At 47.3% G+C, this 25621-nt stretch overlaps 68 non-coding genes across 68 annotated transcripts; 61 read left to right on the forward strand and 7 right to left on the reverse strand.

Annotated features, from left to right (window-relative positions):
• Positions 1-984: 984 nt before the first annotated feature.
• Positions 985-1058, forward strand: TRNAI-AAU (transfer RNA isoleucine (anticodon AAU)). Its single transcript has one exon. It is a non-coding gene; the product is annotated as a tRNA-Ile (tRNA).
• A 406-nt stretch (positions 1059-1464) lies between these two features.
• TRNAI-AAU (transfer RNA isoleucine (anticodon AAU)) lies at positions 1465-1538 on the forward strand. Its single transcript has one exon. It is a non-coding gene; the product is annotated as a tRNA-Ile (tRNA).
• A 646-nt stretch (positions 1539-2184) lies between these two features.
• On the forward strand, positions 2185-2258 carry TRNAI-AAU (transfer RNA isoleucine (anticodon AAU)). The gene has a single exon. It is a non-coding gene; the product is annotated as a tRNA-Ile (tRNA).
• Positions 2259-2424: 166 nt separating this feature from the next.
• Positions 2425-2498, forward strand: TRNAI-AAU (transfer RNA isoleucine (anticodon AAU)). The gene has a single exon. It is a non-coding gene; the product is annotated as a tRNA-Ile (tRNA).
• A 166-nt stretch (positions 2499-2664) lies between these two features.
• TRNAI-AAU (transfer RNA isoleucine (anticodon AAU)) lies at positions 2665-2738 on the forward strand. The gene has a single exon. It is a non-coding gene; the product is annotated as a tRNA-Ile (tRNA).
• Positions 2739-2904: 166 nt separating this feature from the next.
• Positions 2905-2979, forward strand: TRNAI-AAU (transfer RNA isoleucine (anticodon AAU)). Its single transcript has one exon. It is a non-coding gene; the product is annotated as a tRNA-Ile (tRNA).
• A 646-nt stretch (positions 2980-3625) lies between these two features.
• On the forward strand, positions 3626-3699 carry TRNAI-AAU (transfer RNA isoleucine (anticodon AAU)). The gene has a single exon. It is a non-coding gene; the product is annotated as a tRNA-Ile (tRNA).
• A 166-nt stretch (positions 3700-3865) lies between these two features.
• TRNAI-AAU (transfer RNA isoleucine (anticodon AAU)) lies at positions 3866-3939 on the forward strand. The gene has a single exon. It is a non-coding gene; the product is annotated as a tRNA-Ile (tRNA).
• Positions 3940-4105: 166 nt separating this feature from the next.
• On the forward strand, positions 4106-4179 carry TRNAI-AAU (transfer RNA isoleucine (anticodon AAU)). Its single transcript has one exon. It is a non-coding gene; the product is annotated as a tRNA-Ile (tRNA).
• Positions 4180-4345: 166 nt separating this feature from the next.
• Positions 4346-4419, forward strand: TRNAI-AAU (transfer RNA isoleucine (anticodon AAU)). Its single transcript has one exon. It is a non-coding gene; the product is annotated as a tRNA-Ile (tRNA).
• Positions 4420-4585: 166 nt separating this feature from the next.
• TRNAI-AAU (transfer RNA isoleucine (anticodon AAU)) lies at positions 4586-4659 on the forward strand. Its single transcript has one exon. It is a non-coding gene; the product is annotated as a tRNA-Ile (tRNA).
• Positions 4660-5065: 406 nt separating this feature from the next.
• On the forward strand, positions 5066-5139 carry TRNAI-AAU (transfer RNA isoleucine (anticodon AAU)). Its single transcript has one exon. It is a non-coding gene; the product is annotated as a tRNA-Ile (tRNA).
• Positions 5140-5545: 406 nt separating this feature from the next.
• Positions 5546-5619, forward strand: TRNAI-AAU (transfer RNA isoleucine (anticodon AAU)). The gene has a single exon. It is a non-coding gene; the product is annotated as a tRNA-Ile (tRNA).
• A 166-nt stretch (positions 5620-5785) lies between these two features.
• On the forward strand, positions 5786-5859 carry TRNAI-AAU (transfer RNA isoleucine (anticodon AAU)). Its single transcript has one exon. It is a non-coding gene; the product is annotated as a tRNA-Ile (tRNA).
• A 166-nt stretch (positions 5860-6025) lies between these two features.
• Positions 6026-6099, forward strand: TRNAI-AAU (transfer RNA isoleucine (anticodon AAU)). Its single transcript has one exon. It is a non-coding gene; the product is annotated as a tRNA-Ile (tRNA).
• Positions 6100-6265: 166 nt separating this feature from the next.
• TRNAI-AAU (transfer RNA isoleucine (anticodon AAU)) lies at positions 6266-6339 on the forward strand. Its single transcript has one exon. It is a non-coding gene; the product is annotated as a tRNA-Ile (tRNA).
• A 166-nt stretch (positions 6340-6505) lies between these two features.
• On the forward strand, positions 6506-6579 carry TRNAI-AAU (transfer RNA isoleucine (anticodon AAU)). Its single transcript has one exon. It is a non-coding gene; the product is annotated as a tRNA-Ile (tRNA).
• A 410-nt stretch (positions 6580-6989) lies between these two features.
• On the forward strand, positions 6990-7063 carry TRNAI-AAU (transfer RNA isoleucine (anticodon AAU)). Its single transcript has one exon. It is a non-coding gene; the product is annotated as a tRNA-Ile (tRNA).
• A 406-nt stretch (positions 7064-7469) lies between these two features.
• TRNAI-AAU (transfer RNA isoleucine (anticodon AAU)) lies at positions 7470-7543 on the forward strand. Its single transcript has one exon. It is a non-coding gene; the product is annotated as a tRNA-Ile (tRNA).
• A 167-nt stretch (positions 7544-7710) lies between these two features.
• Positions 7711-7784, forward strand: TRNAI-AAU (transfer RNA isoleucine (anticodon AAU)). Its single transcript has one exon. It is a non-coding gene; the product is annotated as a tRNA-Ile (tRNA).
• A 406-nt stretch (positions 7785-8190) lies between these two features.
• TRNAI-AAU (transfer RNA isoleucine (anticodon AAU)) lies at positions 8191-8264 on the forward strand. The gene has a single exon. It is a non-coding gene; the product is annotated as a tRNA-Ile (tRNA).
• Positions 8265-9151: 887 nt separating this feature from the next.
• Positions 9152-9225, forward strand: TRNAI-AAU (transfer RNA isoleucine (anticodon AAU)). Its single transcript has one exon. It is a non-coding gene; the product is annotated as a tRNA-Ile (tRNA).
• A 407-nt stretch (positions 9226-9632) lies between these two features.
• On the forward strand, positions 9633-9706 carry TRNAI-AAU (transfer RNA isoleucine (anticodon AAU)). Its single transcript has one exon. It is a non-coding gene; the product is annotated as a tRNA-Ile (tRNA).
• Positions 9707-10352: 646 nt separating this feature from the next.
• Positions 10353-10426, forward strand: TRNAI-AAU (transfer RNA isoleucine (anticodon AAU)). Its single transcript has one exon. It is a non-coding gene; the product is annotated as a tRNA-Ile (tRNA).
• Positions 10427-10592: 166 nt separating this feature from the next.
• TRNAI-AAU (transfer RNA isoleucine (anticodon AAU)) lies at positions 10593-10666 on the forward strand. The gene has a single exon. It is a non-coding gene; the product is annotated as a tRNA-Ile (tRNA).
• A 166-nt stretch (positions 10667-10832) lies between these two features.
• Positions 10833-10906, forward strand: TRNAI-AAU (transfer RNA isoleucine (anticodon AAU)). Its single transcript has one exon. It is a non-coding gene; the product is annotated as a tRNA-Ile (tRNA).
• Positions 10907-11073: 167 nt separating this feature from the next.
• TRNAI-AAU (transfer RNA isoleucine (anticodon AAU)) lies at positions 11074-11147 on the forward strand. Its single transcript has one exon. It is a non-coding gene; the product is annotated as a tRNA-Ile (tRNA).
• Positions 11148-11313: 166 nt separating this feature from the next.
• On the forward strand, positions 11314-11387 carry TRNAI-AAU (transfer RNA isoleucine (anticodon AAU)). Its single transcript has one exon. It is a non-coding gene; the product is annotated as a tRNA-Ile (tRNA).
• A 166-nt stretch (positions 11388-11553) lies between these two features.
• On the forward strand, positions 11554-11627 carry TRNAI-AAU (transfer RNA isoleucine (anticodon AAU)). The gene has a single exon. It is a non-coding gene; the product is annotated as a tRNA-Ile (tRNA).
• A 166-nt stretch (positions 11628-11793) lies between these two features.
• On the forward strand, positions 11794-11867 carry TRNAI-AAU (transfer RNA isoleucine (anticodon AAU)). Its single transcript has one exon. It is a non-coding gene; the product is annotated as a tRNA-Ile (tRNA).
• A 166-nt stretch (positions 11868-12033) lies between these two features.
• On the forward strand, positions 12034-12107 carry TRNAI-AAU (transfer RNA isoleucine (anticodon AAU)). Its single transcript has one exon. It is a non-coding gene; the product is annotated as a tRNA-Ile (tRNA).
• A 166-nt stretch (positions 12108-12273) lies between these two features.
• On the forward strand, positions 12274-12347 carry TRNAI-AAU (transfer RNA isoleucine (anticodon AAU)). Its single transcript has one exon. It is a non-coding gene; the product is annotated as a tRNA-Ile (tRNA).
• Positions 12348-12513: 166 nt separating this feature from the next.
• Positions 12514-12587, forward strand: TRNAI-AAU (transfer RNA isoleucine (anticodon AAU)). Its single transcript has one exon. It is a non-coding gene; the product is annotated as a tRNA-Ile (tRNA).
• Positions 12588-12753: 166 nt separating this feature from the next.
• On the forward strand, positions 12754-12827 carry TRNAI-AAU (transfer RNA isoleucine (anticodon AAU)). Its single transcript has one exon. It is a non-coding gene; the product is annotated as a tRNA-Ile (tRNA).
• A 167-nt stretch (positions 12828-12994) lies between these two features.
• On the forward strand, positions 12995-13068 carry TRNAI-AAU (transfer RNA isoleucine (anticodon AAU)). The gene has a single exon. It is a non-coding gene; the product is annotated as a tRNA-Ile (tRNA).
• A 165-nt stretch (positions 13069-13233) lies between these two features.
• On the forward strand, positions 13234-13307 carry TRNAI-AAU (transfer RNA isoleucine (anticodon AAU)). Its single transcript has one exon. It is a non-coding gene; the product is annotated as a tRNA-Ile (tRNA).
• Positions 13308-13472: 165 nt separating this feature from the next.
• Positions 13473-13546, forward strand: TRNAI-AAU (transfer RNA isoleucine (anticodon AAU)). The gene has a single exon. It is a non-coding gene; the product is annotated as a tRNA-Ile (tRNA).
• A 166-nt stretch (positions 13547-13712) lies between these two features.
• Positions 13713-13786, forward strand: TRNAI-AAU (transfer RNA isoleucine (anticodon AAU)). The gene has a single exon. It is a non-coding gene; the product is annotated as a tRNA-Ile (tRNA).
• Positions 13787-14192: 406 nt separating this feature from the next.
• TRNAI-AAU (transfer RNA isoleucine (anticodon AAU)) lies at positions 14193-14266 on the forward strand. The gene has a single exon. It is a non-coding gene; the product is annotated as a tRNA-Ile (tRNA).
• A 166-nt stretch (positions 14267-14432) lies between these two features.
• TRNAI-AAU (transfer RNA isoleucine (anticodon AAU)) lies at positions 14433-14506 on the forward strand. The gene has a single exon. It is a non-coding gene; the product is annotated as a tRNA-Ile (tRNA).
• Positions 14507-14672: 166 nt separating this feature from the next.
• On the forward strand, positions 14673-14746 carry TRNAI-AAU (transfer RNA isoleucine (anticodon AAU)). Its single transcript has one exon. It is a non-coding gene; the product is annotated as a tRNA-Ile (tRNA).
• A 166-nt stretch (positions 14747-14912) lies between these two features.
• Positions 14913-14986, forward strand: TRNAI-AAU (transfer RNA isoleucine (anticodon AAU)). The gene has a single exon. It is a non-coding gene; the product is annotated as a tRNA-Ile (tRNA).
• A 166-nt stretch (positions 14987-15152) lies between these two features.
• TRNAI-UAU (transfer RNA isoleucine (anticodon UAU)) lies at positions 15153-15226 on the forward strand. The gene has a single exon. It is a non-coding gene; the product is annotated as a tRNA-Ile (tRNA).
• Positions 15227-15392: 166 nt separating this feature from the next.
• Positions 15393-15466, forward strand: TRNAI-AAU (transfer RNA isoleucine (anticodon AAU)). The gene has a single exon. It is a non-coding gene; the product is annotated as a tRNA-Ile (tRNA).
• A 166-nt stretch (positions 15467-15632) lies between these two features.
• On the forward strand, positions 15633-15706 carry TRNAI-AAU (transfer RNA isoleucine (anticodon AAU)). The gene has a single exon. It is a non-coding gene; the product is annotated as a tRNA-Ile (tRNA).
• A 166-nt stretch (positions 15707-15872) lies between these two features.
• Positions 15873-15946, forward strand: TRNAI-AAU (transfer RNA isoleucine (anticodon AAU)). The gene has a single exon. It is a non-coding gene; the product is annotated as a tRNA-Ile (tRNA).
• Positions 15947-16111: 165 nt separating this feature from the next.
• Positions 16112-16185, forward strand: TRNAI-AAU (transfer RNA isoleucine (anticodon AAU)). Its single transcript has one exon. It is a non-coding gene; the product is annotated as a tRNA-Ile (tRNA).
• Positions 16186-16351: 166 nt separating this feature from the next.
• TRNAI-AAU (transfer RNA isoleucine (anticodon AAU)) lies at positions 16352-16425 on the forward strand. The gene has a single exon. It is a non-coding gene; the product is annotated as a tRNA-Ile (tRNA).
• A 406-nt stretch (positions 16426-16831) lies between these two features.
• Positions 16832-16905, forward strand: TRNAI-AAU (transfer RNA isoleucine (anticodon AAU)). Its single transcript has one exon. It is a non-coding gene; the product is annotated as a tRNA-Ile (tRNA).
• A 406-nt stretch (positions 16906-17311) lies between these two features.
• TRNAI-AAU (transfer RNA isoleucine (anticodon AAU)) lies at positions 17312-17385 on the forward strand. The gene has a single exon. It is a non-coding gene; the product is annotated as a tRNA-Ile (tRNA).
• A 646-nt stretch (positions 17386-18031) lies between these two features.
• On the forward strand, positions 18032-18105 carry TRNAI-AAU (transfer RNA isoleucine (anticodon AAU)). Its single transcript has one exon. It is a non-coding gene; the product is annotated as a tRNA-Ile (tRNA).
• A 166-nt stretch (positions 18106-18271) lies between these two features.
• On the forward strand, positions 18272-18345 carry TRNAI-AAU (transfer RNA isoleucine (anticodon AAU)). Its single transcript has one exon. It is a non-coding gene; the product is annotated as a tRNA-Ile (tRNA).
• A 646-nt stretch (positions 18346-18991) lies between these two features.
• TRNAI-AAU (transfer RNA isoleucine (anticodon AAU)) lies at positions 18992-19065 on the forward strand. Its single transcript has one exon. It is a non-coding gene; the product is annotated as a tRNA-Ile (tRNA).
• Positions 19066-19471: 406 nt separating this feature from the next.
• TRNAI-AAU (transfer RNA isoleucine (anticodon AAU)) lies at positions 19472-19545 on the forward strand. The gene has a single exon. It is a non-coding gene; the product is annotated as a tRNA-Ile (tRNA).
• A 647-nt stretch (positions 19546-20192) lies between these two features.
• TRNAI-AAU (transfer RNA isoleucine (anticodon AAU)) lies at positions 20193-20266 on the forward strand. The gene has a single exon. It is a non-coding gene; the product is annotated as a tRNA-Ile (tRNA).
• A 166-nt stretch (positions 20267-20432) lies between these two features.
• Positions 20433-20506, forward strand: TRNAI-AAU (transfer RNA isoleucine (anticodon AAU)). Its single transcript has one exon. It is a non-coding gene; the product is annotated as a tRNA-Ile (tRNA).
• Positions 20507-21151: 645 nt separating this feature from the next.
• TRNAI-AAU (transfer RNA isoleucine (anticodon AAU)) lies at positions 21152-21225 on the forward strand. Its single transcript has one exon. It is a non-coding gene; the product is annotated as a tRNA-Ile (tRNA).
• Positions 21226-21391: 166 nt separating this feature from the next.
• TRNAI-AAU (transfer RNA isoleucine (anticodon AAU)) lies at positions 21392-21465 on the forward strand. The gene has a single exon. It is a non-coding gene; the product is annotated as a tRNA-Ile (tRNA).
• A 166-nt stretch (positions 21466-21631) lies between these two features.
• Positions 21632-21705, forward strand: TRNAI-AAU (transfer RNA isoleucine (anticodon AAU)). The gene has a single exon. It is a non-coding gene; the product is annotated as a tRNA-Ile (tRNA).
• Positions 21706-21871: 166 nt separating this feature from the next.
• On the forward strand, positions 21872-21945 carry TRNAI-AAU (transfer RNA isoleucine (anticodon AAU)). Its single transcript has one exon. It is a non-coding gene; the product is annotated as a tRNA-Ile (tRNA).
• Positions 21946-22111: 166 nt separating this feature from the next.
• TRNAI-AAU (transfer RNA isoleucine (anticodon AAU)) lies at positions 22112-22185 on the forward strand. The gene has a single exon. It is a non-coding gene; the product is annotated as a tRNA-Ile (tRNA).
• An 830-nt stretch (positions 22186-23015) lies between these two features.
• Positions 23016-23089, reverse strand: TRNAI-AAU (transfer RNA isoleucine (anticodon AAU)). The gene has a single exon. It is a non-coding gene; the product is annotated as a tRNA-Ile (tRNA).
• A 406-nt stretch (positions 23090-23495) lies between these two features.
• On the reverse strand, positions 23496-23569 carry TRNAI-AAU (transfer RNA isoleucine (anticodon AAU)). Its single transcript has one exon. It is a non-coding gene; the product is annotated as a tRNA-Ile (tRNA).
• A 647-nt stretch (positions 23570-24216) lies between these two features.
• Positions 24217-24290, reverse strand: TRNAI-AAU (transfer RNA isoleucine (anticodon AAU)). The gene has a single exon. It is a non-coding gene; the product is annotated as a tRNA-Ile (tRNA).
• Positions 24291-24456: 166 nt separating this feature from the next.
• TRNAI-AAU (transfer RNA isoleucine (anticodon AAU)) lies at positions 24457-24530 on the reverse strand. Its single transcript has one exon. It is a non-coding gene; the product is annotated as a tRNA-Ile (tRNA).
• A 166-nt stretch (positions 24531-24696) lies between these two features.
• On the reverse strand, positions 24697-24770 carry TRNAI-AAU (transfer RNA isoleucine (anticodon AAU)). Its single transcript has one exon. It is a non-coding gene; the product is annotated as a tRNA-Ile (tRNA).
• Positions 24771-24936: 166 nt separating this feature from the next.
• On the reverse strand, positions 24937-25010 carry TRNAI-AAU (transfer RNA isoleucine (anticodon AAU)). Its single transcript has one exon. It is a non-coding gene; the product is annotated as a tRNA-Ile (tRNA).
• A 165-nt stretch (positions 25011-25175) lies between these two features.
• Positions 25176-25249, reverse strand: TRNAI-AAU (transfer RNA isoleucine (anticodon AAU)). Its single transcript has one exon. It is a non-coding gene; the product is annotated as a tRNA-Ile (tRNA).
• Positions 25250-25621: the final 372 nt, after the last annotated feature.

Genomic DNA, 25621 nt, shown 5'->3' on the forward strand with positions numbered 1-25621 from the left:
TGGATGGATGGATGGATGGATGGATGGATGGATGGATGGATGGATGGATGGATGGATGGATGGATGGATGGATGGATGCGGCTGAACCCTTTAAATCGGGCGGTGGCTCAAGCCACCTAGCCATGACTTATGAAATTTTACTCTTTATTTTAGCCACCAATCAGATAACCATCGCTTGGTTATTTCTACCCGCTTAAAATCTACTTTCCCTTCACTGTCCTTAAACCCCAATGCCTTGTATAAATCAGCCCCGCTGCTTTCCACTGAAGGGTGAAGCCCTTTACAGAAAAGTATCAAGTCCTTTCTAAGATACAGCAGCGCCATCTACCCCGTGGATTTTGTACTACTATTGCGATTTACAGCCACCTTCGCTATATCCGGTGTATTTCATAATTAAATCACTTAATAAATCTCATAAACGTGTGAATGACAACACGAGAAATCATTAGACACCATCCTGAACCACCTCCGACAAACGGTGCGGCCGTAATGGCCGTCCGAAGGTCCTCGGAATGCCCGGTTTGAAGGTGGAGAGGTCGTTGGTGCGAATCCCACACATGTTTAGTGCTTCATATGAATTAGGAATTTTATCCTTAGGAACATATCAAGTCATTTGACACCACTTCGATTATTGTGTGCCAAACGGGTGGCCCCCAAGTTTTATGCAAATGGTGGTCCCTGGAGGAGGAGAAGGAGGGTCCCACTTTCATGGCCGGTATATTGGCACACATATAACGGATCGAAAGTATAGGAATCAAGTGAGGCGCTACCCGCCCGCTGTTGGTATGTGAGATAGTGTGGTCACGTGGTAACTGTTTTGGTCCATTTGACCTTCATTGCAGACAGACGCGTCCTTGCCAAGCGTAAGTAGTAATTAAGAGCTAACGCTCTTAAGAACAATCTTCCGCAAAGACAAAGAAGCAAGAAACTATGCATGCAATTTCGCAGCGAACTCATGCTCATTGAAAAGCCTGCGTCTTAACCGGCCTGCTAGCTCAGTCGGTTAGAGCGTCGTGCTAATAACGCGGAGGTCGTAGGTTCGATCCCTGCGCAGGCCACTTTTTTTCTTCCTACCCCGCAGATTACTGCGGCAATACTGCGCAGAGATGAGCGTTTAAACCATATTTATTACAAAAACTATTTTCTGCGTTGACTAAGAAACAAGAAACTGTACATGCAATTTCGCCGCGTTCTCATGCTCCCTAATACAATGGCACGTTGCCCGGCCTGCTAGCTCAGTCGATTAGAGCGTCGTGCTAATAACGCGAAGGTCGTAGGTTCGATCCCTGCGCAGGCCACTTTTTTTCTTCCTACCCCGCAGATTACTGCGGCAATACTGCGCAGAGATGAGCGTTTAAACCATATTTATGACAAAAACTATTTTCTGCGTTGACTAAGAAACAAGAAACTGTACATGCAATTTCGCAGCGTTCTCATGCTCCCTGAAACAATTGCACGTTGCCCGGCCTGCTAGCTCAGTCGGTTAGAGCGTCGTGCTAATAACGCGAAGGTCGTAGGTTCGATCCCTGCGCAGGCCACTTTTTTTCTTCCTACCCCGCAGATTACTGCGGCAATACTGCGCAGAGATGAGCGTTTAAACCATATTTATGACAAAAACTATTTTCTGCGTTGACTAAGAAACAAGAAACTGTACATGCAATTTCGCAGCGTTCTCATGCTCCCTGAAACAATTGCACGTTGCCCGGCCTGCTAGCTCAGTCGATTAGAGCGTCGTGCTAATAACGCGAAGGTCGTAGGTTCGATCCCTGCGCAGGCCACTTTTCTTCTTCCTACCCCGCAGATTACTGCGGCAATACTGCGCAGAGATGAGCGTTTAAACCATATTTATGACAAAAACTATTTTCTGCGTTGACTAAGAAACAAGAAACTGTACATGCAATTTCGCAGCGTTCTCATGCTCCCTGAAACAATTGCACGTTGCCCGGCCTGCTAGCTCAGTCGATTAGAGCGTCGTGCTAATAACGCGAAGGTCGTAGGTTCGATCCCTGCGCAGGCCACTTTTTTTCTTCCTACCCCGCAGATTACTGCGGCAATACTGCGCAGAGATGAGCGTTTAAACCATATTTATGACAAAAACTATTTTCTGCGTTGACTAAGAAACAAGAAACTGTACATGCAATTTCGCAGCGTTCTCATGCTCCCTGAAACAATTGCACGTTGCCCGGCCTGCTAGCTCAGTCGGTTAGAGCGTCGTGCTAATAACGCGAAGGTCGTAGGTTCGATCCCTGCGCAGGCCACTTTTTTTCTTCCTACCCCACAGATTACTGCGGCAATACAGCGCAGAGATGAGCGTTTAAACCATATTTTTGACAAAAACTATTTTCTGTGTTGACTCAGAAACAAGAAACTGTACATGCAATTTCGCAGCGTTCTCATGCTCCCTAAAACAATTGCACATTGTCCGGCCTGCTAGCTCAGTCGGTTAGAGCGTCGTGCTAATAACGCGAAGGTCGTAGGTTCGATCCCTGCGCAGGCCACTTTTTTTCTTCCTACCCCGCAGATTACTGCGGCAATACTGCGCAGAGATGAGCGTTTAAACCATATTTATGACAAAAACTATTTTCTGCGTTGACTAAGAAACAATAAACTGTACATGCAATTTCGCAGCGTTCTCATGCTCCCTGAAACAATTGCACGTTGCCCGGCCTGCTAGCTCAGTCGGTTAGAGCGTCGTGCTAATAACGCGAAGGTCGTAGGTTCGATCCCTGCGCAGGCCACTTTTTTTCTTCCTACCCCACAGATTACTGCGGCAATACAGCGCAGAGATGAGCGTTTAAACCATATTTTTGACAAAAACTATTTTCTGTGTTGACTCAGAAACAAGAAACTGTACATGCAATTTCGCAGCGTTCTCATGCTCCCTGAAACAATGGCACGTTGCCCGGCCTGCTAGCTCAGTCGGTTAGAGCGTCGTGCTAATAACGCGAAGGTCGTAGGTTCGAATCCCTGCGCAGGCCACTTTTTTTCTTCCTACCCCGCAGATTACTGCGGCAATACTGCGCAGAGATGAGCGTTTAAACCATATTTATGACAAAAACTATTTTCTGCGTTGACTAAGAAACAAGAAACTGTACATGCAATTTCGCAGCGTTCTCATGCTCCCTGAAACAATTGCACGTTGCCCGGCCTGCTAGCTCAGTCGATTAGAGCGTCGTGCTAATAACGCGAAGGTCGTAGGTTCGATCCCTGCGCAGGCCACTTTTCTTCTTCCTACCCCGCAGATTACTGCGGCAATACTGCGCAGAGATGAGCGTTTAAACCATACTTATGACAAAAACTATTTTCTGCGTTGACTAAGAAACAAGAAACTGTACATGCAATTTCGCAGCGTTCTCATGCTCCCTGAAACAATTGCACGTTGCCCGGCCTGCTAGCTCAGTCGATTAGAGCGTCGTGCTAATAACGCGAAGGTCGTAGGTTCGATCCCTGCGCAGGCCACTTTTTTTCTTCCTACCCCGCAGATTACTGCGGCAATACTGCGCAGAGATGAGCGTTTAAACCATATTTATGACAAAAACTATTTTCTGCGTTGACTAAGAAACAAGAAACTGTACATGCAATTTCGCAGCGTTCTCATGCTCCCTGAAACAATTGCACGTTGCCCGGCCTGCTAGCTCAGTCGGTTAGAGCGTCGTGCTAATAACGCGAAGGTCGTAGGTTCGATCCCTGCGCAGGCCACTTTTTTTCTTCCTACCCCACAGATTACTGCGGCAATACAGCGCAGAGATGAGCGTTTAAACCATATTTTTAACAAAAACTATTTTCTGTGTTGACTCAGAAACAAGAAACTGTACATGCAATTTCGCAGCGTTCTCATGCTCCCTAAAACAATTGCACATTGTCCGGCCTGCTAGCTCAGTCGGTTAGAGCGTCGTGCTAATAACGCGAAGGTCGTAGGTTCGATCCCTGCGCAGGCCACTTTTTTTCTTCCTACCCCGCAGATTACTGCGGCAATACTGCGCAGAGATGAGCGTTTAAACCATATTTATGACAAAAACTATTTTCTGCGTTGACTAAGAAACAATAAACTGTACATGCAATTTCGCAGCGTTCTCATGCTCCCTGAAACAATTGCACGTTGCCCGGCCTGCTAGCTCAGTCGGTTAGAGCGTCGTGCTAATAACGCGAAGGTCGTAGGTTCGATCCCTGCGCAGGCCACTTTTTTTCTTCCTACCCCACAGATTACTGCGGCAATACAGCGCAGAGATGAGCGTTTAAACCATATTTTTGACAAAAACTATTTTCTGTGTTGACTCAGAAACAAGAAACTGTACATGCAATTTCGCAGCGTTCTCATGCTCCCTGAAACAATGGCACGTTGCCCGGCCTGCTAGCTCAGTCGGTTAGAGCGTCGTGCTAATAACGCTAAGGTCGTAGGTTCGATCCCTGCGCAGGCCACTTTTTTTCTTCCTACCCCGCAGATTACTGCGGCAATACTGCGCAGAGATGAGCGTTTAAACCATATTTATGACAAAAACTATTTTCTGCGTTGACTAAGAAACAAGAAACTGTACATGCAATTTCGCAGCGTTCTCATGCTCCCTGAAAAAATGGCACGTTGTCCGGCCTGCTAGCTCAGTCGGTTAAAGCGTCGTGCTAATAACGCGAAGGTCGTAGGTTCGATCCCTGCGCAGGCCACTTTTTTTCTTCCTACCCCGCAGATTACTGCGGCAATACTGCGCAGAGATGAGCGTTTAAACCATATTTATGACAAAAACTATTTTCTGCGTTGACTAAGCAACAAGAAACTGTACATGCAATTTCGCAGCGTTCTCATGCTCCCTGAAACAATGGCACGTTGCCCGGCCTGCTAGCTCAGTCGGTTAGAGCGTCGTGCTAATAACGCGAAGGTCGTATGTTCGATCCCTGCGCAGGCCACTTTGTTTCTTCCTACCCCGCAGATTACTGCGGCAATACAGCGCAGAGATGAGCGTTTAAACCATATTTTTGACAAAAACTATTTTCTGCGTTGACTAAGCAACAAGAAACTGTACATGCAATTTCGCAGCGTTCTCATGCTCCCTGAAAAAATGGCACGTTGTCCGGCCTGCTAGCTCAGTCGGTTAAAGCGTCGTGCTAATAACGCGAAGGTCGTAGGTTCGATCCCTGCGCAGGCCACTTTGTTTCTTCCTACCCCGCAGATTACTGCGGCAATACAGCGCAGAGATGAGCGTTTAAACCATATTTTTGACAAAAACTATTTTCTGCGTTGACTAAGAAACAAGAAACTGTACATGCAATTTCGCAGCGTTCTCATGCTCCCTGAAACAATGGCACGTTGCCCGGCCTGCTAGCTCAGTCGGTTAAAGCGTCGTACTAATAACGCGAAGGTCGTAGGTTCGATCCCTGCGCAGGCCACTTTGTTTCTTCCTACCCCGCAGATTACTGCGGCAATACAGCGCAGAGATGAGCGTTTAAACCATATTTTTGGCAAAAACTATTTTCTGCGTTGACTAAGAAACAAGAAACTGTACATGCAATTTCGCAGCGTTCTCATGCTCCCTGAAACAATGGCACGTTGCCCGGCCTGCTAGCTCAGTCGGTTAGAGCGTCGTGCTAATAACGCGAAGGTCGTAGGTTCGATCCCTGCGCAGGCCACTTTTTTTCTTCCTACCCCGCAGATTACTGCGGCAATACTGCGCAGAGATGAGCGTTTAAACCATATTTATGACAAAAACTATTTTCTGCGTTGACTAAGAAACAAGAAACTGTACATGCAATTTCGCAGCGTTCTCATGCTCCCTGGAACAATGGCACGTTGTCCGGCCTGCTAGCTCAGTCGGTTAGAGCGTCGTGCTAATAACGCGAAGGTCGTAGGTTCGATCCCTGCGCAGGCCACTTTTTTTCTTCCTACCCCGCAGATTACTGCGGCAATACTGCGCAGAGATGAGCGTTTAAGCCATATTTATGACAAAAACTATTTTCTGCGTTCACTAAGAAACAAGAAACTGTACATGCAATTTCGCAGCGTTCTCATGCTCCCTGAAAAAATGGCACGTTGTCCGGCCTGCTAGCTCAGTCGGTTAGAGCGTCGTGCTAATAACGCGAAGGTCGTAGGTTCGATCCCTGCGCAGGCCACTTTTTTTCTTCCTACCCCGCAGATTACTGCGGCAATACTGCGCAGAGATGAGCGTTTAAACCATATTTATGACAAAAACTATTTTCTGCGTTGACTAAGAAACAAGAAACTGTACATGCAATTTCGCAGCGTTCTCATGCTCCCTGGAACAATGGCACGTTGTCCGGCCTGCTAGCTCAGTCGGTTAAAGCGTCGTGCTAATAACGCGAAGGTCGTAGGTTCGATCCCTGCGCAGGCCACTTTTTTTCTTCCTACCCCGCAGATTACTGCGGCAATACTGCGCAGAGATGAGCGTTTAAGCCATATTTATGACAAAAACTATTTTCTGCGTTGACTAAGAAACAAGAAACTGTACATGCAATTTCGCAGCGTTCTCATGCTCCCTGAAAAAATGGCACGTTGTCCGGCCTGCTAGCTCAGTCGGTTAGAGCGTCGTGCTAATAACGCGAAGGTCGTAGGTTCGATCCCTGCGCAGGCCACTTTTTTTCTTCCTAACCCGCAGATTACTGCGGCAATACTGCGCAGAGATGAGCGTTTAAACCATATTTATGACAAAAACTATTTTCTGCGTTGACTAAGAAACAAGAAACTGTACATGCAATTTCGCAGCGTTCTCATGCTCCCTGAAACAATGGCACGTTGTCCGGCCTGCTAGCTCAGTCGGTTAGAGCGTCGTGCTAATAACGCGAAGGTCGTAGGTTCGATCCCCTGCGCAGGCCACTTTTTTTCTTCCTACCCCGCAGATTACTGCGGCAATACTGCGCAGAGATGAGCGTTTAAAACCATATTTATTACAAAAACCTATTTTCTGCGTTGACTAAGAAACAAGAAACTGTACATGCAATTTCGCAGCGTTCTCAATGCTCCCTGAAAAAATGGCACGTTGTCCGGCCTGCTAGCTCAGTCGGTTAGAGCGTCGTGCTAATAACGCGAAGGTCGTAGGTTCGATCCCTGCGCAGGCCACTTTTTTTCTTACTACCCCGCAGATTACTGCGGCAATACTGCGCAGAGATGAGCGTTTAAACCATATTTATTACAAAAACTATTTTCTGCGTTGACTAAGAAACAAGAAACTGTACATGCAATTTCGCAGCGTTCTCATGCTCCCTGAAAAAATGGCACGTTGTCCGGCCTGTTAGCTCAGTCGGATAAAGCGTCGTGCTAATAACGCGAAGGTCCTAGGTTCGATCCCTGCGCAGGCCACTTTTTTTCTTCCTACCCCGCAGATTACTGCGGCAATACTGCGCAGAGATGAGCGTTTAAACCATATTTATGACAAAAACTATTTTCTGCGTTGACTAAGAAACAAGAAACTGTACATGCAATTTCGCAGCGTTCTCATGCTCCCTGAAAAAATGGCACGTTGTCCGGCCTGCTAGCTCAGTCGGTTAAAGCGTCGTGCTAATAACGCGAAGGTCGTAGGTTCAATCCCTGCGCAGGCCACTTTTTTTCTTCCTACCTCCGCAGATTACTGCGGCAATACTGCGCAGAGATGAGCGTTTAAACCATATTTATGACAAAAACTATTTTCTGCGTTGACTAAGAAACAAGAAACTGTACATGCAATTTCGCAGCGTTCTCATGCTCCCTGAAACAATGGCACGTTGTCCGGCCTGCTAGCTCAGTCGGTTAGAGCGTCGTGCTAATAACGCGAAGGTCGTAGGTTCGATCCCTGCGCAGGCCACTTTTTTTCTTCCTACCCCGCAGATTACTGCGGCAATACTGCGCAGAGATGAGCGTTTAAACCATATTTATGACAAAAACTATTTTCTGCGTTGACTAAGAAACAAGAAACTGTACATGCAATTTCGCAGCGTTCTCATGCTCCCTGAAACAATGGCACGTTGTCCGGCCTGCTAGCTCAGTCGGTTAGAGCGTCGTGCTAATAACGTGAAGGTCGTAGGTTCGATCCCTGCGCAGGCAACTTTTTTTCTTCCTACCCCGCAGATTACTGCGGCAATACTGCGCAGAGATGAGCGTTTAAACCATATTTTTGACAAAAACTATTTTCTGTGTTGACTCAGAAACAAGAAACTGTACATGCAATTTCGCAGCGTTCTCATGCTCCCTGAAACAATGGCACGTTGCCCGGCCTGCTAGCTCAGTCGGTTAGAGCGTCGTGCTAATAACGCGAAGGTCGTAGGTTCGATCCCTGCGCAGGCCACTTTTTTTCTTCCTACCCCGCAGATTACTGCGGCAATACTGCGCAGAGATGAGCGTTTAAACCATATTTATGACAAAAACTATTTTCTGCGTTGACTAAGAAACAAGAAACTGTACATGCAATTTCGCAGCGTTCTCATGCTCCCTGAAACAATTGCACGTTGCCCGGCCTGCTAGCTCAGTCGATTAGAGCGTCGTGCTAATAACGCGAAGGTCGTAGGTTCGATCCCTGCGCAGGCCACTTTTCTTCTTCCTACCCCGCAGATTACTGCGGCAATACTGCGCATAGATGAGCGTTTAAACCATATTTATGACAAAAAACTATTTTTCTGCGTTGACTAAGAAACAAGAAACTGTACATGCAATTTCGCAGCGTTCTCATGCTCCCTGAAACAATTGCACTGTCCCGGCCTGCTAGCTCAGTCGATTAGAGCGTCGTGCTAATAACGCGAAGGTCGTAGGTCGATCCCTGCGCAGGCCACTTTTTTTCTTCCTACCCCGCAGATTACTGCGGCAATACTGCGCAGAGATGAGCGTTTAAACCATATTTATGACAAAAACTATTTTCTGCGTTGACTAAGAAACAAGAAACTGTACATGCAATTTCGCAGCGTTCTCATGCTCCCTGAAACAATTGCACGTTGCCCGGCCTGGCTAGCTCAGTCTGTTAGAGCGTCGTGCTAATAACGCGAAGGTCGTAGGTTCGATCCCTGCGCAGGCCACTTTTTTTCTTCCTACCCGACAGATTACTGCGGCAATACAGCGCAGAGATGAGCGTTTAAACCATATTTTTGACAAAAACTATTTTCTGTGTTGACTCAGAAACAAGAAACTGTACATGCAATTTCGCAGCGTTCTCATGCTCCCTAAAACAATTGCACATTGTCCGGCCTGCTAGCTCAGTCGGTTAGAGCGTCGTGCTAATAACGCGAAGGTCGTAGGTTCGATCCCTGCGCAGGCCACTTTTTTTCTTCCTACCCCGCAGATTACTGCGGCAATACTGCGCAGAGATGAGCGTTTAAACCATATTTATGACAAAAACTATTTTCTGCGTTGACTAAGAAACAAGAAACTGTAGATGCAATTTCGCAGCGTTCTCATGCTCCCTGAAACAATTGCACGTTGCCCGGCCTGCTAGCTCAGTCGGTTAGAGCGTCGTGCTAATAACGCGAAGGTCGTAGGTTCGAACCCTTGCGCAGGCCACTTTTTTTCTTCCTACCCCACAGATTACTGCGGCAATACAGCGCAGAGATGAGCGTTTAAACCATATTTTTGACAAAAACTATTTTCTGTGTTGACTCAGAAACAAGAAACTGTACATGCAATTTCGCAGCGTTCTCATGCTCCCTAAAACAATTGCACATTGTCCGGCCTGCTAGCTCAGTCGGTTAGAGCGTCGTGCTAATAACGCGAAGGTCGTAGGTTCGATCCCTGCGCAGGCCACTTTTTTTCTTCCTACCCCGCAGATTACTGCGGCAATACTGCGCAGAGATGAGCGTTTAAACCATATTTATGACAAAAACTATTTTCTGCGTTGACTAAGAAACAAGAAACTGTACATGCAATTTCGCAGCGTTCTCATGCTCCCTGAAACAATGGCACGTTGCCCGGCCTTCTAGCTCAGTCGGTTAGAGCGTCGTGCTAATAACGCGAAGGTCGTAGGTTCGATCCCTGCGCAGGCCACTTTTTTTCTTCCTACCCCGCAGATTACTGCGGCAATACTGCGCAGAGATGAGCGTTTAAACCATATTTATGACAAAAACTATTTTCTGCGTTGACTAAGAAACAAGAAACTGTACATGCAATTTGGCCGCGTTCTCATGCTCCCTAAAACAATGGCACGTTGCCCGGCCTGCTAGCTCAGTCGATTAGAGCGTCGTGCTAATAACGCGAAGGTCGTAGGTTCGATCCCTGCGCAGGCCACTTTTTTTCTTCCTACCCCGCAGATTACTGCGGCAATACTGCGCAGAGATGAGCGTTTAAGCCATATTTATGACAAAAACTATTTTCTGCGTTGACAAAGCAACAAGAAACTGTACATGCAATTTCGCAGCGTTCTCATGCTCCCTGAAACAATGGCACGTTGCCCGGCCTGCTAGCTCAGTCGGGTAGAGCGTCGTGCTAATAACGCGAAGGTCGTAGGTTCGATCCCTGCGCAGGCCACTTTTTTTCTTCCTACCCCGCAGATTACTGCGGCAATACTGCGCAGAGATGAGCGTTTAAACCATATTTATGACAAAAACTATTTTCTGCGTTGACTAAGAAACAAGAAACTGTACATGCAATTTCGCAGCGTTCTCATGCTCCCTGAAAAAATGGCACGTTGTCCGGCCTGCTAGCTCAGTCGGTTAAAGCGTCGTGCTAATAACGCGAAGGTCGTAGGTTCGATCCCTGCGCAGGCCACTTTTTTTCTTCCTACCCCGCAGATTACTGCGGCAATACTGCGCAGAGATGAGCGTTTAAACCATATTTATGACAAAAACTATTTTCTGCGTTGACTAAGCAACAAGAAACTGTACATGCAATTTCGCAGCGTTCTCATGCTCCCTGAAACAATGGCACGTTGCCCGGCCTGCTAGCTCAGTCGGTTAGAGCGTCGTGCTAATAACGCGAAGGTCGTAGGTTCGATCCCTGCGCAGGCCTCTTTGTTTCTTCCTACCCCGCAGATTACTGCGGCAATACAGCGCAGAGATGAGCGTTTAAACCATATTTTTGACAAAAACTATTTTCTGCGTTGACTAAGCACCAAGAAACTGTACATGCAATTTCGCAGCGTTCTCATGCTCCCTGAAAAAAATGGCACGTTGTCCGGCCTGCTAGCTCAGTCGGTTAAAGCGTCGTGCTAATAACGCGAAGGTCGTAGGTTCGATCCCTGCGCAGGCCACTTTGTTTCTTCCTACCCCGCAGATTACTGCGGCAATACAGCGCAGAGATGAGCGTTTAAACCATATTTTTGACAAAAACTATTTTCTGCGTTGACTAAGAAACAAGAAACTGTACATGCAATTTCGCAGCGTTCTCATGCTCCCTGAAACAATGGCACGTTGCCCGGCCTGCTAGCTCAGTCGGTTAAAGCGTCGTGCTAATAACGCGAAGGTCGTAGGTTCGATCCCTGCGCAGGCCACTTTGTTTCTTCCTACCCCGCAGATTACTGCGGCAATACTGCGCAGAGATGAGCGTTTAAACCATATTTTTGACAAAAACTATTTTCTGCGTTGACTAAGAAACAAGAAACTGTACATGCAATTTCGCAGCGTTCTCATGCTCCCTGAAACAATGGCACGTTGCCCGGCCTGCTAGCTCAGTCGGTTAGAGCGTCGTGCTAATAACGCGAAGGTCGTAGGTTCGATCCCTGCGCAGGCCACTTTTTTTCTTCCTACCCCGCAGATTACTGCGGCAATACTGCGCAGAGATGAGCGTTTAAACCATATTTATGACAAAAACTATTTTCTGCGTTGACTAAGAAACAAGAAACTGTACATGCAATTTCGCAGCGTTCTCATGCTCCCTGGAACAATGGCACGTTGTCCGGCCTGCTAGCTCAGTCGGTTAGAGCGTCGTGCTAATAACGCGAAGGTCGTAGGTTCGATCCCTGCGCAGGCCACTTTTTTTCTTCCTACCCCGCAGATTACTGCGGCAATACTGCGCAGAGATGAGCGTTTAAGCCATATTTATGACAAAAACTATTTTCTGCGTTGACTAAGAAACAAGAAACTGTACATGCAATTTCGCAGCGTTCTCATGCTCCCTGAAAAAATGGCACGTTGTCCGGCCTGCTAGCTCAGTCGGTTAGAGCGTCGTGCTAATAACGCGAAGGTCGTAGGTTCGATCCCTGCGCAGGCCACTTTTTTTCTTCCTACCCCGCAGATTACTGCGGCAATACTGCGCAGAGATGAGCGTTTAAACCATATTTATGACAAAAACTATTTTCTGCGTTGACTAAGAAACAAGAAACTGTACATGCAATTTCGCAGCGTTCTCATGCTCCCTGGAACAATGGCACGTTGTCCGGCCTGCTAGCTCAGTCGGTTAAAGCGTCGTGCTAATAACGCGAAGGTCGTAGGTTCGATCCCTGCGCAGGCCACTTTTTTTCTTCCTACCCCGCAGATTACTGCGGCAATACTGCGCAGAGATGAGCGTTTAAGCCATATTTATGACAAAAACTATTTTCTGCGTTGACTAAGAAACAAGAAACTGTACATGCAATTTCGCAGCGTTCTCATGCTCCCTGAAAAAATGGCACGTTGTCCGGCCTGCTAGCTCAGTCGGTTAGAGCGTCGTGCTAATAACGCGAAGGTCGTAGGTTCGATCCCTGCGCAGGCCACTTTTTTTCTTCCTACCCCGCAGATTACTGCGGCAATACTGCGCAGAGATGAGCGTTTAAGCCATATTTATGACAAAAACTATTTTCTGCGTTGACTAAGAAACAAGAAACTGTACATGCAATTTCGCAGCGTTCTCATGCTCCCTGAAAAAATGGCACGTTGTCCGGCCTGCTAGCTCAGTCGGTTAGAGCGTCGTGCTAATAACGCGAAGGTCGTAGGTTCGATCCCTGCGCAGGCCACTTTTTTTCTTCCTACCCCCGCAGATTACTGCGGCAATACTGCGCAGAGATGAGCGTTTAAACCATATTTATGACAAAAACTATTTTCTGCGTTGACTAAGAAACAAGAAACTGTACATGCAATTTCGCAGCCTTCTCATGCTCCCTGAAAAAATGGCACGTTGTCCGGCCTGCTAGCTCAGTCGGTTAGAGCGTCGTGCTAATAACGCGGAGGTCGTAGGTTCGATCCCTGCGCAGGCCACTTTTTTTCTTCCTACCCCGCAGATTACTGCGGCAATACTGCGCAGAGATGAGCGTTTAAACCATATTTATTACAAAAACTATTTTCTGCGTTGACTAAGAAACAAGAAACTGTACATGCAATTTCGCAGCGTTCTCATGCTCCCTAAAAAATGGCACGTTGTCCGGCCTGCTAGCTCAGTCGGTTAAAGCGTCGTGCTAATAACGCGAAGGTCGTAGGTTCGATCCCTGCGCAGGCCACTTTTTTCTTCCTACCCCGCAGATTACTGCGGCAATACTGCGCAGAGATGAGCGTTTAAACCATATTTATGACAAAAACTATTTTCTGCGTTGACTAAGAAACAAGAAACTGTACATGCAATTTCGCAGCGTTCTCATGCTCCCTGAAAAAATGGCACGTTGTCCGGCCTGCTAGCTCAGTCGGTTAGAGCGTCGTGCTAATAACGCGAAGGTCGTAGGTTCGATCCCTGCGCAGGCCACTTTTTTTCTTCCTAACCCGCAGATTACTGCGGCAATACTGCGCAGAGATGAGCGTTTAAACCATATTTATGACAAAAACTATTTTCTGCGTTGACTAAGAAACAAGAAACTGTACATGCAATTTTGCAGCGTTCTCATGCTCCCTGAAACAATGGCACGTTGTCCGGCCTGCTAGCTCAGTCGGTTAGAGCGTCGTGCTAATAACGCGAAGGTCGTAGGTTCGATCCCTGCGCAGGCCACTTTTTTTCTTCCTACCCCGCAGATTACTGCGGCAATACTGCGCAGAGATGAGCGTTTAAACCATATTTATTACAAAAACTATTTTCTGCGTTGACTAAGAAACAAGAAACTGTACATGCAATTTCGCAGCGTTCTCATGCTCCCTGAAAAAATGGCACGTTGTCCGGCCTGTTAGCTCAGTCGGATAAAGCGTCGTGCTAATAACGCGAAGGTCGTAGGTTCGATCCCTGCGCAGGCCACTTTTTTTCTTCCTACCCCGCAGATTACTGCGGCAATACTGCGCAGAGATGAGCGTTTAAACCATATTTATGACAAAAACTATTTTCTGCGTTGACTAAGAAACAAGAAACTGTACATGCAATTTCGCAGCGTTCTCATGCTCCCTGAAAAAATGGCACGTTGTCCGGCCTGCTAGCTCAGTCGGTTAAAGCGTCGTGCTAATAACGCGAAGGTCGTAGGTTCAATCCCTGCGCAGGCCACTTTTTTTCTTCCTACCCCGCAGATTACTGCGGCAATACTGCGCAGAGATGAGCGTTTAAACCATATTTATGACAAAAACTATTTTCTGCGTTGACTAAGAAACAAGAAACTGTACATGCAATTTCGCAGCGTTCTCATGCTCCCTGAAACAATGGCACGTTGTCCGGCCTGCTAGCTCAGTCGGTTAGAGCGTCGTGCTAATAACGCGAAGGTCGTAGGTTCGATCCCTGCGCAGGCCACTTTTTTTCTTCCTACCCCGCAGATTACTGCGGCAATACTGCGCAGAGATGAGCGTTTAAACCATATTTATGACAAAAACTATTTTCTGCGTTGACTAAGAAACAAGAAACTGTACATGCAATTTCGCAGCGTTCTCATGCTCCCTGAAACAATGGCACGTTGTCCGGCCTGCTAGCTCAGTCGGTTAGAGCGTCGTGCTAATAACGTGAAGGTCGTAGGTTCGATCCCTGCGCAGGCCACTTTTTTTCTTCCTACCCCGCAGATTACTGCGGCAATACTGCGCAGAGATGAGCGTTTAAACCATATTTTTGACAAAAACTATTTTCTGCGTTGACTAAGAAACAAGAAACTGTACATGCAATTTCGCAGCGTTCTCATGCTCCCTGAAACAATGGCACGTTGCCCGGCCTGCTAGCTCAGTCGGTTAGAGCGTCGTGCTAATAACGCGAAGGTCGTAGGTTCGATCCCTGCGCAGGCCACTTTTTTTCTTCCTACCCCGCAGATTACTGCGGCAATACTGCGCAGAGATGAGCGTTTAAACCATATTTATGACAAAAACTATTTTCTGCGTTGACTAAGAAACAAGAAACTGTACATGCAATTTCGCCGCGTTCTCATGCTCCCTAAAACAATGGCACGTTGCCCGGCCTGCTAGCTCAGTCGATTAGAGCGTCGTGGTTATAACGCGAAGGTCGTAGGTTCGATCCCTGCGCAGGCCACTTTTTTTCTTCCTACCCCGCAGATTACTGCGGCAATACTGCGCAGAGATGAGCGTTTAAACCATATTTATGACAAAAACTATTTTCTGCGTTGACTAAGAAACAAGAAACTGTACATGCAATTTCGCAGCCTTCTCATGCTCCCTGAAAAAATGGCACGTTGTCCGGCCTGCTAGCTCAGTCGGTTAGAGCGTCGTGCTAATAACGCGGAGGTCGTAGGTTCGATCCCTGCGCAGGCCACTTTTTTTCTTCCTACCCCGCAGATTACTGCGGCAATACTGCGCAGAGATGAGCGTTTAAACCATATTTATTACAAAAACTATTTTCTGCGTTGACTAAGAAACAAGAAACTGTACATGCAATTTCGCAGCGTTCTCATGCTCCCTGAAAAAATGGCACGTTGTCCGGCCTGCTAGCTCAGTCGGTTAAAGCGTCGTGCTAATAACGCGAAGGTCGTAGGTTCGATCCCTGCGCAGGCCACTTTTTTTCTTCCTACCCCGCAGATTACTGCGGCAATACTGCGCAGAGATGAGCGTTTAAACCATATTTATGACAAAAACTATTTTCTGCGTTGACTAAGAAACAAGAAACTGTACATGCAATTTCGCAGCGTTCTCATGCTCCCTGAAAAAATGGCACGTTGTCCGGCCTGCTAGCTCAGTCGGTTAGAGCGTCGTGCTAATAACGCGAAGGTCGTAGGTTCGATCCCTGCGCAGGCCACTTTTTTCTTCCTAACCCGCAGATTACTGCGGCAGTACTGCGCAGAGATGAGCGTTTAAACCATATTTATGACAAAAACTATTTTCTGCGTTGACTAAGAAACAAGAAACTGTACATGCAATTTCGCAGCGTTCTCATGCTCCCTGAAACAATGGCACGTTGTCCGGCCTGCTAGCTCAGTCGGTTAGAGCGTCGTGCTAATAACGCGAAGGTCGTAGGTTCGATCCCTGCGCAGGCCACTTTTTTTCTTCCTACCCCGCAGATTACTGCGGCAATACTGCGCAGAGATGAGCGTTTAAACCATATTTATGACAAAAACTATTTTCTGCGTTGACTAAGAAACAAGAAACTGTACATGCAATTTCGCAGCGTTCTCATGCTCCCTGAAACAATGGCACGTTGTCCGGCCTGCTAGCTCAGTCGGTTAGAGCGTCGTGCTAATAACGCGAAGGTCGTAGGTTCGATCCCTGCGCAGGCCACTTTTTTTCTTCCTACCCCGCAGATTACTGCGGCAATACTGCGCAGAGATGAGCGTTTAAACCATATTTATGACAAAAACTATTTTCTGCGTTGACTAAGAAACAAGAAACTGTACATGCAATTTCGCAGCGTTCTCATGCTCCCTGAAACAATGGCACGTTGTCCGGCCTGCTAGCTCAGTCGGTTAGAGCGTCGTGGTAATAACGTGAAGGTCGTAGGTTCGATCCCTGCGCAGGCCACTTTTTTTCTTCCTACCCCGCAGATTACTGCGGCAATACTGCGCAGAGATGAGCGTTTAAACCATATTTTTGACAAAAACTATTTTCTGCGTTGACTAAGAAACAAGAAACTGTACATGCAATTTCGCAGCGTTCTCATGCTCCCTGAAACAATGGCACGTTGCCCGGCCTGCTAGCTCAGTCGGTTAGAGCGTCGTGCTAATAACGCGAAGGTCGTGGGTTCGATCCCTGCGCAGGCCACTTTTTTTCTTCCTACCCCGCAGATTACTGCGGCAATACTGCGCAGAGATGAGCGTTTAAACCATATTTATGACAAAAACTATTTTCTGCGTTGACTAAGAAACAAGAAACTGTACATGCAATTTCGCCGCGTTCTCATGCTCCCTAAAACAATGGCACGTTGCCCGGCCTGCTAGCTCAGTCGATTAGAGCGTCGTGCTAATAACGCGAAGGTCGTAGGTTCGATCCCTGCGCAGGCCACTTTTTTTCTTCCTACCCCGCAGATTACTGCGGCAATACTGCGCAGAGATGAGCGTTTAAACCATATTTATGACAAAAACTATTTTCTGCGTTGACTAAGAAACAAGAAACTGTACATGCAATTTCGCAGCGTTCTCATGCTCCCTGAAACAATTGCACGTTGCCCGGCCTGCTAGCTCAGTCGGTTAGAGCGTCGTGCTAATAACGCGAAGGTCGTAGGTTCGATCCCTGCGCAGGCCACTTTTTTTCTTCCTACCCCAAAGATTACTGCTGCAATACTGCGCAGAGATGAGCGTTTAAACCATATTTATGACAAAAACTATTTTCTGCGTTGACTAAGAAACAAGAAACTGTACATGCAATTTCGCAGCGTTCTCATGCTCCCTGAAACAATTGCACGTTGCCCGGCCTGCTAGCTCAGTCGATTAGAGCGTCGTGCTAATAACGCGAAGGTCGTAGGTTCGATCCCTGCGCAGGCCACTTTTCTTCTTCCTACCCCGCAGATTACTGCGGCAATACTGCGCAGAGATGAGCGTTTAAACCATATTTATGACAAAAACTATTTTCTGCGTTGACTAAGAAACAAGAAACTGTACATGCAATTTCGCAGCGTTCTCATGCTCCCTGAAACAATTGCACGTTGCCCGGCCTGCTAGCTCAGTCGATTAGAGCGTCGTGCTAATAACGCGAAGGTCGTAGGTTCGATCCCTGCGCAGGCCACTTTTTTTCTTCCTACCCCGCAGATTACTGCGGCAATACTGCGGAGAGATGAGCGTTTAAACCATATTTATGACAAAAACTATTTTCTGCGTTGACTAAGAAACAAGAAACTGTACATGCAATTTCGCAGCGTTCTCATGCTCCCTGAAACAATTGCACGTTGCCCGGCCTGCTAGCTCAGTCGGTTAGAGCGTCGTGCTAATAACGCGAAGGTCGTAGGTTCGATCCCTGCGCAGGCCACTTTTTTTCTTCCTACCCCGCAGATTACTGCGGCAATACTGCGCAGAGATGAGCGTTTAAACCATATTTTTGACAAAAACTATTTTCTGCGTTGACTAAGAAACAAGAAACTGTACATGCAATTTCGCAGCGTTCTCATGCTCCCTGAAACAATGGCACGTTGCCCGGCCTGCTAGCTCAGTCGGTTAGAGCGTCGTGCTAATAACGCGAAGGTCGTAGGTTCGATCCCTGCGCAGGCCACTTTTTTTCTTCCTACCCCGCAGATTACTGCGGCAATACTGCGCAGAGATGAGCGTTTAAACCATATTTATGACAAAAACTATTTTCTGCGTTGACTAAGAAACAAGAAACTGTACATGCAATTTCGCCGCGTTCTCATGCTCCCTAAAACAATGGCACGTTGACCGGCCTGCTAGCTCAGTCGATTAGAGCGTCGTGCTAATAACGCGAAGGTCGTAGGTTCGATCCCTGCGCAGGCCACTTTTTTTCTTCCTACCCCGCAGATTACTGCGGCAATACTGCGCAGAGATGAGCGTTTAAACCATATTTATGACAAAAACTATTTTCTGCGTTGACTAAGAAACAAGAAACTGTACATGCAATTTCGCCGCGTTCTCATGCTCCCTAAAACAATGGCACGTTGACCGGCCTGCTAGCTCAGTCGATTAGAGCGTCGTGCTAATAACGCGAAGGTCGTAGGTTCGATCCCTGCGCAGGCCACTTTTTTTCTTCCTACCCCGCAGATTACTGCGGCAATACTGCGCAGAGATGAGCGTTTAAACCATATTTATGACAAAAACTATTTTCTGCGTTGACTAAGAAACAAGAAACTGTACATGCAATTTCGCAGCGTTCTCATGCTCCCTGAAACAATGGCACGTTGCCCGGCCTGCTAGCTCAGTCGGTTAGAGCGTCGTGCTAATAACGCGAAGGTCGTAGGTTCGATCCCTGCGCAGGCCACTTTTTTTCTTCCTACCCCGCAGATTACTGCGGCAATACTGCGCAGAGATGAGCGTTTAAACCATATTTATGACAAAAACTATTTTCTGCGTTGACTAAGAAACAAGAAACTGTACATGCAATTTCGCCGCGTTCTCATGCTCCCTAAAACAATGGCACGTTGACCGGCCTGCTAGCTCAGTCGATTAGAGCGTCGTGCTAATAACGCGAAGGTCGTAGGTTCGATCCCTGCGCAGGCCACTTTTTTTCTTCCTACCCCGCAGATTACTGCGGCAATACTGCGCAGAGATGAGCGTTTAAACCATATTTATGACAAAAACTATTTTCTGCGTTGACTAAGAAACAAGAAACTGTACATGCAATTTCGCAGCGTTCTCATGCTCCCTGAAACAATTGCACGTTGCCCGGCCTGCTAGCTCAGTCGGTTAGAGCGTCGTGCTAATAACGCGAAGGTCGTAGGTTCGATCCCTGCGCAGGCCACTTTTTTTCTTCCTACCCCAAAGATTACTGCGGCAATACTGCGCAGAGATGAGCGTTTAAACCATATTTATGACAAAAACTATTTTCTGCGTTGACTAAGAAACAAGAAACTGTACATGCAATTTCGCAGCGTTCTCTTGCTCCCTGAAACAATTGCACGTTGCCCGGCCTGCTAGCTCAGTCGATTAGAGCGTCGTGCTAATAACGCGAAGGTCGTAGGTTCGATCCCTGCGCAGGCCACTTTTCTTCTTCCTACCCCGCAGATTACTGCGGCAATACTGCGCAGAGATGAGCGTTTAAAACCATATTTATGACAAAAACTATTTTCTGCGTTGACTAAGAAACAAGAAACTGTACATGCAATTTCGCAGCGTTCTCATGCTCCCTGAAACAATTGCACGTTGCCCGGCCTGCTAGCTCAGTCGATTAGAGCGTCGTGCTAATAACGCGAAGGTCGTAGGTTCGATCCCTGCGCAGGCCACTTTTTTTCTTCCTACCCCGCAGATTACTGCGGCAATACTGCGCAGAGATGAGCGTTTAAACCATATTTATGACAAAAACTATTTTCTGCGTTGACTAAGAAACAAGAAACTGTACATGCAATTTCGCAGCGTTCTCATGCTCCCTGAAACAATTGCACGTTGCCCGGCCTGCTAGCTCAGTCGGTTAGAGCGTCGTGCTAATAACGCGAAGGTCGTAGGTTCGATCCCTGCGCAGGCCACTTTTTTTCTTCCTACCCCACAGATTACTGCGGCAATACAGCGCAGAGATGAGCGTTTAAACCATATTTTTGACAAAAACTATTTTCTGTGTTGACTCAGAAACAAGAAACTGTACATGCAATTTCGCAGCGTTCTCATGCTCCCTAAAACAATTGCACATTGTCCGGCCTGCTAGCTCAGTCGGTTAGAGCGTCGTGCTAATAACGCGAAGGTCGTAGGTTCGATCCCTGCGCAGGCCACTTTTTTTCTTCCTACCCCGCAGATTACTGCGGCAATACTGCGCAGAGATGAGCGTTTAAACCATATTTATGACAAAAACTATTTTCTGCGTTGACTAAGAAACAAGAAACTGTACATGCAATTTCGCAGCGTTCTCATGCTCCCTGAAACAATGGCACGTTGCCCGGCCTTCTAGCTCAGTCGGTTAGAGCGTCGTGCTAATAACGCGAAGGTCGTAGGTTCGATCCCTGCGCAGGCCACTTTTTTTCTTCCTACCCCGCAGATTACTGCGGCAATACTGCGCAGAGATGAGCGTTTAAACCATATTTATGACAAAAACTATTTTCTGCGTTGACTAAGAAACAAGAAAGTGTACATGCAATTTGGCCGCGTTCTCATGCTCCCTAAAACAATGGCACGTTGCCCGGCCTGCTAGCTCAGTCGATTAGAGCGTCGTGCTAATAACGCGAAGGTCGTAGGTTCGATCCCTGCGCAGGCCACTTTTTTCTTCCTACCCCGCAGATTACTGCGGCAATACTGCGCAGAGATGAGCGTTTAAACCATATATATGACAAAAACTATTTTCTGCGTTGACAAAGCAACAAGAAACTGTACATGCAATTTCGCAGCGTTCTCATGCTCCCTGAAACAATGGCACGTTGCCCGGCCTGCTAGCTCAGTCGGTTAGAGCGTCGTGCTAATAACGCGAAGGTCGTAGGTTCGATCCCTGCGCAGGCCACTTTTTTTCTTCCTACCCCGCAGATTACTGCGGCAATACTGCGCAGAGATGAGCGTTTAAACCATATTTATGACAAAAACTATTTTCTGCGTTGACTAAGAAACAAGAAACTGTACATGCAATTTCGCAGCGTTCTCATGCTCCCTGAAAAAATGGCACGTTGTCCGGCCTGCTAGCTCAGTCGGTTAAAGCGTCGTGCTAATAACGCGAAGGTCGTAGGTTCGATCCCTGCGCAGGCCACTTTTTTTCTTCCTACCCCGCAGATTACTGCGGCAATACTGCGCAGAGATGAGCGTTTAAACCATATTTATGACAAAAACTATTTTCTGCGTTGACTAAGCAACAAGAAACTGTACATGCAATTTCGCAGCGTTCTCATGCTCCCTGAAACAATGGCACGTTGCCCGGCCTGCTAGCTCAGTCGGTTAGAGCGTCGTGCTAATAACGCGAAGGTCGTAGGTTCGATCCCTGCGCAGGCCACTTTGTTTCTTCCTACCCCGCAGATTACTGCGGCAATACAGCGCAGAGATGAGCGTTTAAACCATATTTTTGACAAAAACTATTTTCTGCGTTGACTAAGCAACAAGAAACTGTACATGCAATTTCGCAGCGTTCTCATGCTCCCTGAAAAAATGGCACGTTGTCCGGCCTGCTAGCTCAGTCGGTTAAAGCGTCGTGCTAATAACGCGAAGGTCGTAGGTTCGATCCCTGCGCAGGCCACTTTGTTTCTTCCTACCCCGCAGATTACTGCGGCAATACAGCGCAGAGATGAGCGTTTAAACCATATTTTTGACAAAAACTATTTTCTGCGTTGACTAAGAAACAAGAAACTGTACATGCAATTTCGCAGCGTTCTCATGCTCCCTGAAACAATGGCACGTTGCCCGGCCTGCTAGCTCAGTCGGTTAGAGCGTCGTGCTAATAACGCGAAGGTCGTAGGTTCGATCCCTGCGCAGGCCACATATTTTTTTCTACCCCGCAGATTACTGCAGAGATGAGTGTTTAAACCATATTTTTTTCATGATAATAATCATTGGTTTTCCGGGAAAGGAACTGGCGCCGTATCTGTCTCATATATCGTTGGACACCTGAACCGCGCCGTAAGGGAAGGGATAAATGAGGGAGTGAAAGAAGAGAGAAAGAGGTGCCGTAGTGGAGGTTTCCGGAATAATTTCGACCACCTGGGGATCTTTAATGTGCACTGACATCACACAGCACACGGGCGCCTTAGCGTTTTGCTTCCATGAAAACGCAGTCGCCGCGGTCGGGTTCGAGCCCGGGAACTCCGGATCAGTAGCCGAGCGCCCTAACCACTGAGCCACCGCGGCGGGTCCATTTTTTTCACAAAAACGATTTTCTGCGTAGACCAGGAAACAATAAACTCGCAGCGTTCTCATGCTTGCTGAAACAATGGCACGTTGCCTGGCCTGCTAGCTCTGTCGGTTAGAGCATCGTGCTAATAACGCGAAGGTCGTAGGTTCGATCCCTGCGCAGGCCATTTTTTCCCCTACCCCGCAGAGATGAGTGTTTACACGATTTTTTTTTCACGAAAACTACTTTCTGCGTAGACCAGGAAACAAGAAACTATACATGCACTTTCGCAGCGTTCTCATGCTCCCTGTAACAACGGCACGTTGCGCGGCCTGCTAGCTCAGTCGGTTAGAGCGTCGTGCTAATAACGCACGACGCTCTTAGTCAACGCAGAAAATAGTTTTTGTCAAAAATATGGTTTAAACGCTCATCTCTGCGCTGTATTGCCGCAGTAATCTGCGGGGTAGGAAGAAAAAAAGTGGCCTGCGCAGGGATCGAACCAACGACCTTCGCGTTATTAGCACGACGCTCTAACCGACTGAGCTAGCAGGCCGGACAACGTGCCATTGTTTCAGGGAGCATGAGAACGCTGCGAAATTGCATGTACAGTTTCTTGTTTCTTAGTCAACGCAGAAAATAGTTTTTGTCATAAATATGATTTAAACGCTCATCTCTGCGCAGTATTGCCGCAGTAATCTGCGGGGTAGGAAGAAAAAAAGAGTCCTGCGCAGGGATCGAACCTACGACCTTCGCGTTATTAGCACGACGCTTTAACCGACTGAGCTAGCAGGCCGGACAACGTGCCATTGTTTCAGGGAGCATGAGAACGCTGCGAAATTGCATGTACAGTTTCTTGTTTCTTAGTCAACGCAGAAAATAGTTTTTGTCATAAATATGGTTTAAACGCTCATCTCTGCGCAGTATTGCCGCAGTAATCTGCGGGGTAGGAAGAAAAAAAGTGGCCTGCGCAGGGATCGAACCAACGACCTTCGCGTTATTAGCACGACGCTCTAACCGACTGAGCTAGCAGGCCGGACAACGTGCCATTGTTTCAGGGAGCATGAGAACGCTGCGAAATTGCATGTACAGTTTCTTGTTTCTTAGTCAACGCAGAAAATAGTTTTTGTCATAAATATGGTTTACAACGCTCATCTCTGCGCAGTATTGCCGCAGTAATCTGCGGGGTAGGAAGAAAAAAAGTGGCCTGCGCAGGGATCGAACCTACGACCTTCGCGTTATTAGCACCACGCTTTAACCGACTGAGCTAGCAGGCCGGACAACGTGCCATTGTTTCAGGGAGCATGAGAACGCTGCGAAATTGCATGTACAGTTTCTTGTTTCTTAGTCAACGCAGAAAATAGTTTTTGTCATAAATATGGTTTAAACGCTCATCTCTGCGCAGTATTGCCGCAGTAATCTGCGGGGTAGGAAGAAAAAAAGTGGCCTGCGCAGGGATCGAACCTACGACCTTCGCGTTATTAGCACCACGCTTTAACCGACTGAGCTAGCAGGCCGGACAACGTGCCATTGTTTCAGGGAGCATGAGAACGCTGCGAAATTGCATGTACAGTTTCTTGTTTCTTAGTCAACGCAGAAAATAGTTTTTGTCATAAATATGGTTTAAACGCTCATCTCTGCGCAGTATTGCCGCAGTAATCTGCGGGGTAGGAAGAAAAAAAGTGGCCTGCGCAGGGATCGAACCTACGACCTTCGCGTTATTAGCACGACGCTCTAACCGACTGAGCTAGCAGGCCGGACAACGTGCCATTGTTTCAGGGAGCATGAGAACGCTGCGAAATTGCATGTACAGTTTCTTGTTTCTTAGTCAACGCAGAAAATAGTTTTTGTCATAAATATGGTTTAAACGCTCATCTCTGCGCAGTATTGCCGCAGTAATCTGCGGGGTAGGAAGAAGAAAAGTGGCCTGCGCAGGGATCGAACCTACGACCTTCGCGTTATTAGCACGACGCTCTAACCGACTGAGCTAGCAGGCCGGACAACGTGCCATTTTTTCAGGGAGCATGAGAACGCTGCGAAATTGCATGTACAGTTTCTTGTTTCTTAGTCAACGCAGAAAGTAGTTTTTGTCATAAATATGGTTTAAACGCTCATCTCTGCGCAGTATTGCCGCAGTAATCTGCGGGGTAGGAAGAAAAAAAGTGGCCTGCGCAGGGATCGAACCTACGACCTTCGCGTTATTAGCACGACGCTCTAACCGACTGAGCTAGCAGGCCGGACAACGTGCCATTGTTTCAGGGAGCATGAGAACGCTGCGAAATTGCATGTACAGTTTCTTGTTTCTTAGTCAACGCAGAAAATAGTTTTTGTCATAAATATGGTTTAAACGCTCATCTCTGCGCAGTATTGCCGCAGTAATCTGCGGGGTAGGAAGAAAAAAAGTGGCCTGCGCAGGGATCGAACCTACGACCTTCGCGTTATTAGCACGACGCTCTAACCGACTGAGCTAGCAGGCCGGACAACGTGCCATTGTTTCAGGGAGCATGAGAACGCTGCGAAATTGCATGTACAGTTTCTTGTTTCTTAGTCAACGCAGAAAATAGTTTTTGTCATAAATATGGTTTAAACACTCATCTCTGCGCAGTATTGCCGCAGTAATCTGCGGGGTAGGAAGAAAAAAGTGGCCTGCGCAGGGATCGAACCTACGACCTTCGCGTTATTAGCACGACGCTCTAACCGACTGAGCTAGCAGGCCGGACAACGTGCCATTGTTTTAGGGAGCATGAGAACGCTGCGAAATTGCATGTACAGTTTCTTGTTTCTTAGTCAACGCAGAAAATAGTTTTTGTCAAAAATATGGTTTAAACGCTCATCTCTGCGCAGTATTGCCGCAGTAATCTGCGGGGTAGGAAGAAAAAAAGTGGCCTGCGCCGGGATCGAACCTACGACCTTCGCGTTATTAGCACGACGCTCTAACCGACTGAGCTAGCAGGCCGGACAACGTGCCATTGTTTCAGGGAGCATGAGAACGCTGCGAAATTGCATGTACAGTTTCTTGTTTCTTAGTCAACGCAGAAAATAGTTTTTGTCAAAAATATGGTTTAAACGCTCATCTCTGCGCAGTATT

This window comes from Amblyomma americanum, chromosome 5 (assembly GCF_052857255.1).
Source record: "Amblyomma americanum isolate KBUSLIRL-KWMA chromosome 5, ASM5285725v1, whole genome shotgun sequence".
Taxonomy (NCBI): domain Eukaryota; kingdom Metazoa; phylum Arthropoda; class Arachnida; order Ixodida; family Ixodidae; genus Amblyomma; species Amblyomma americanum.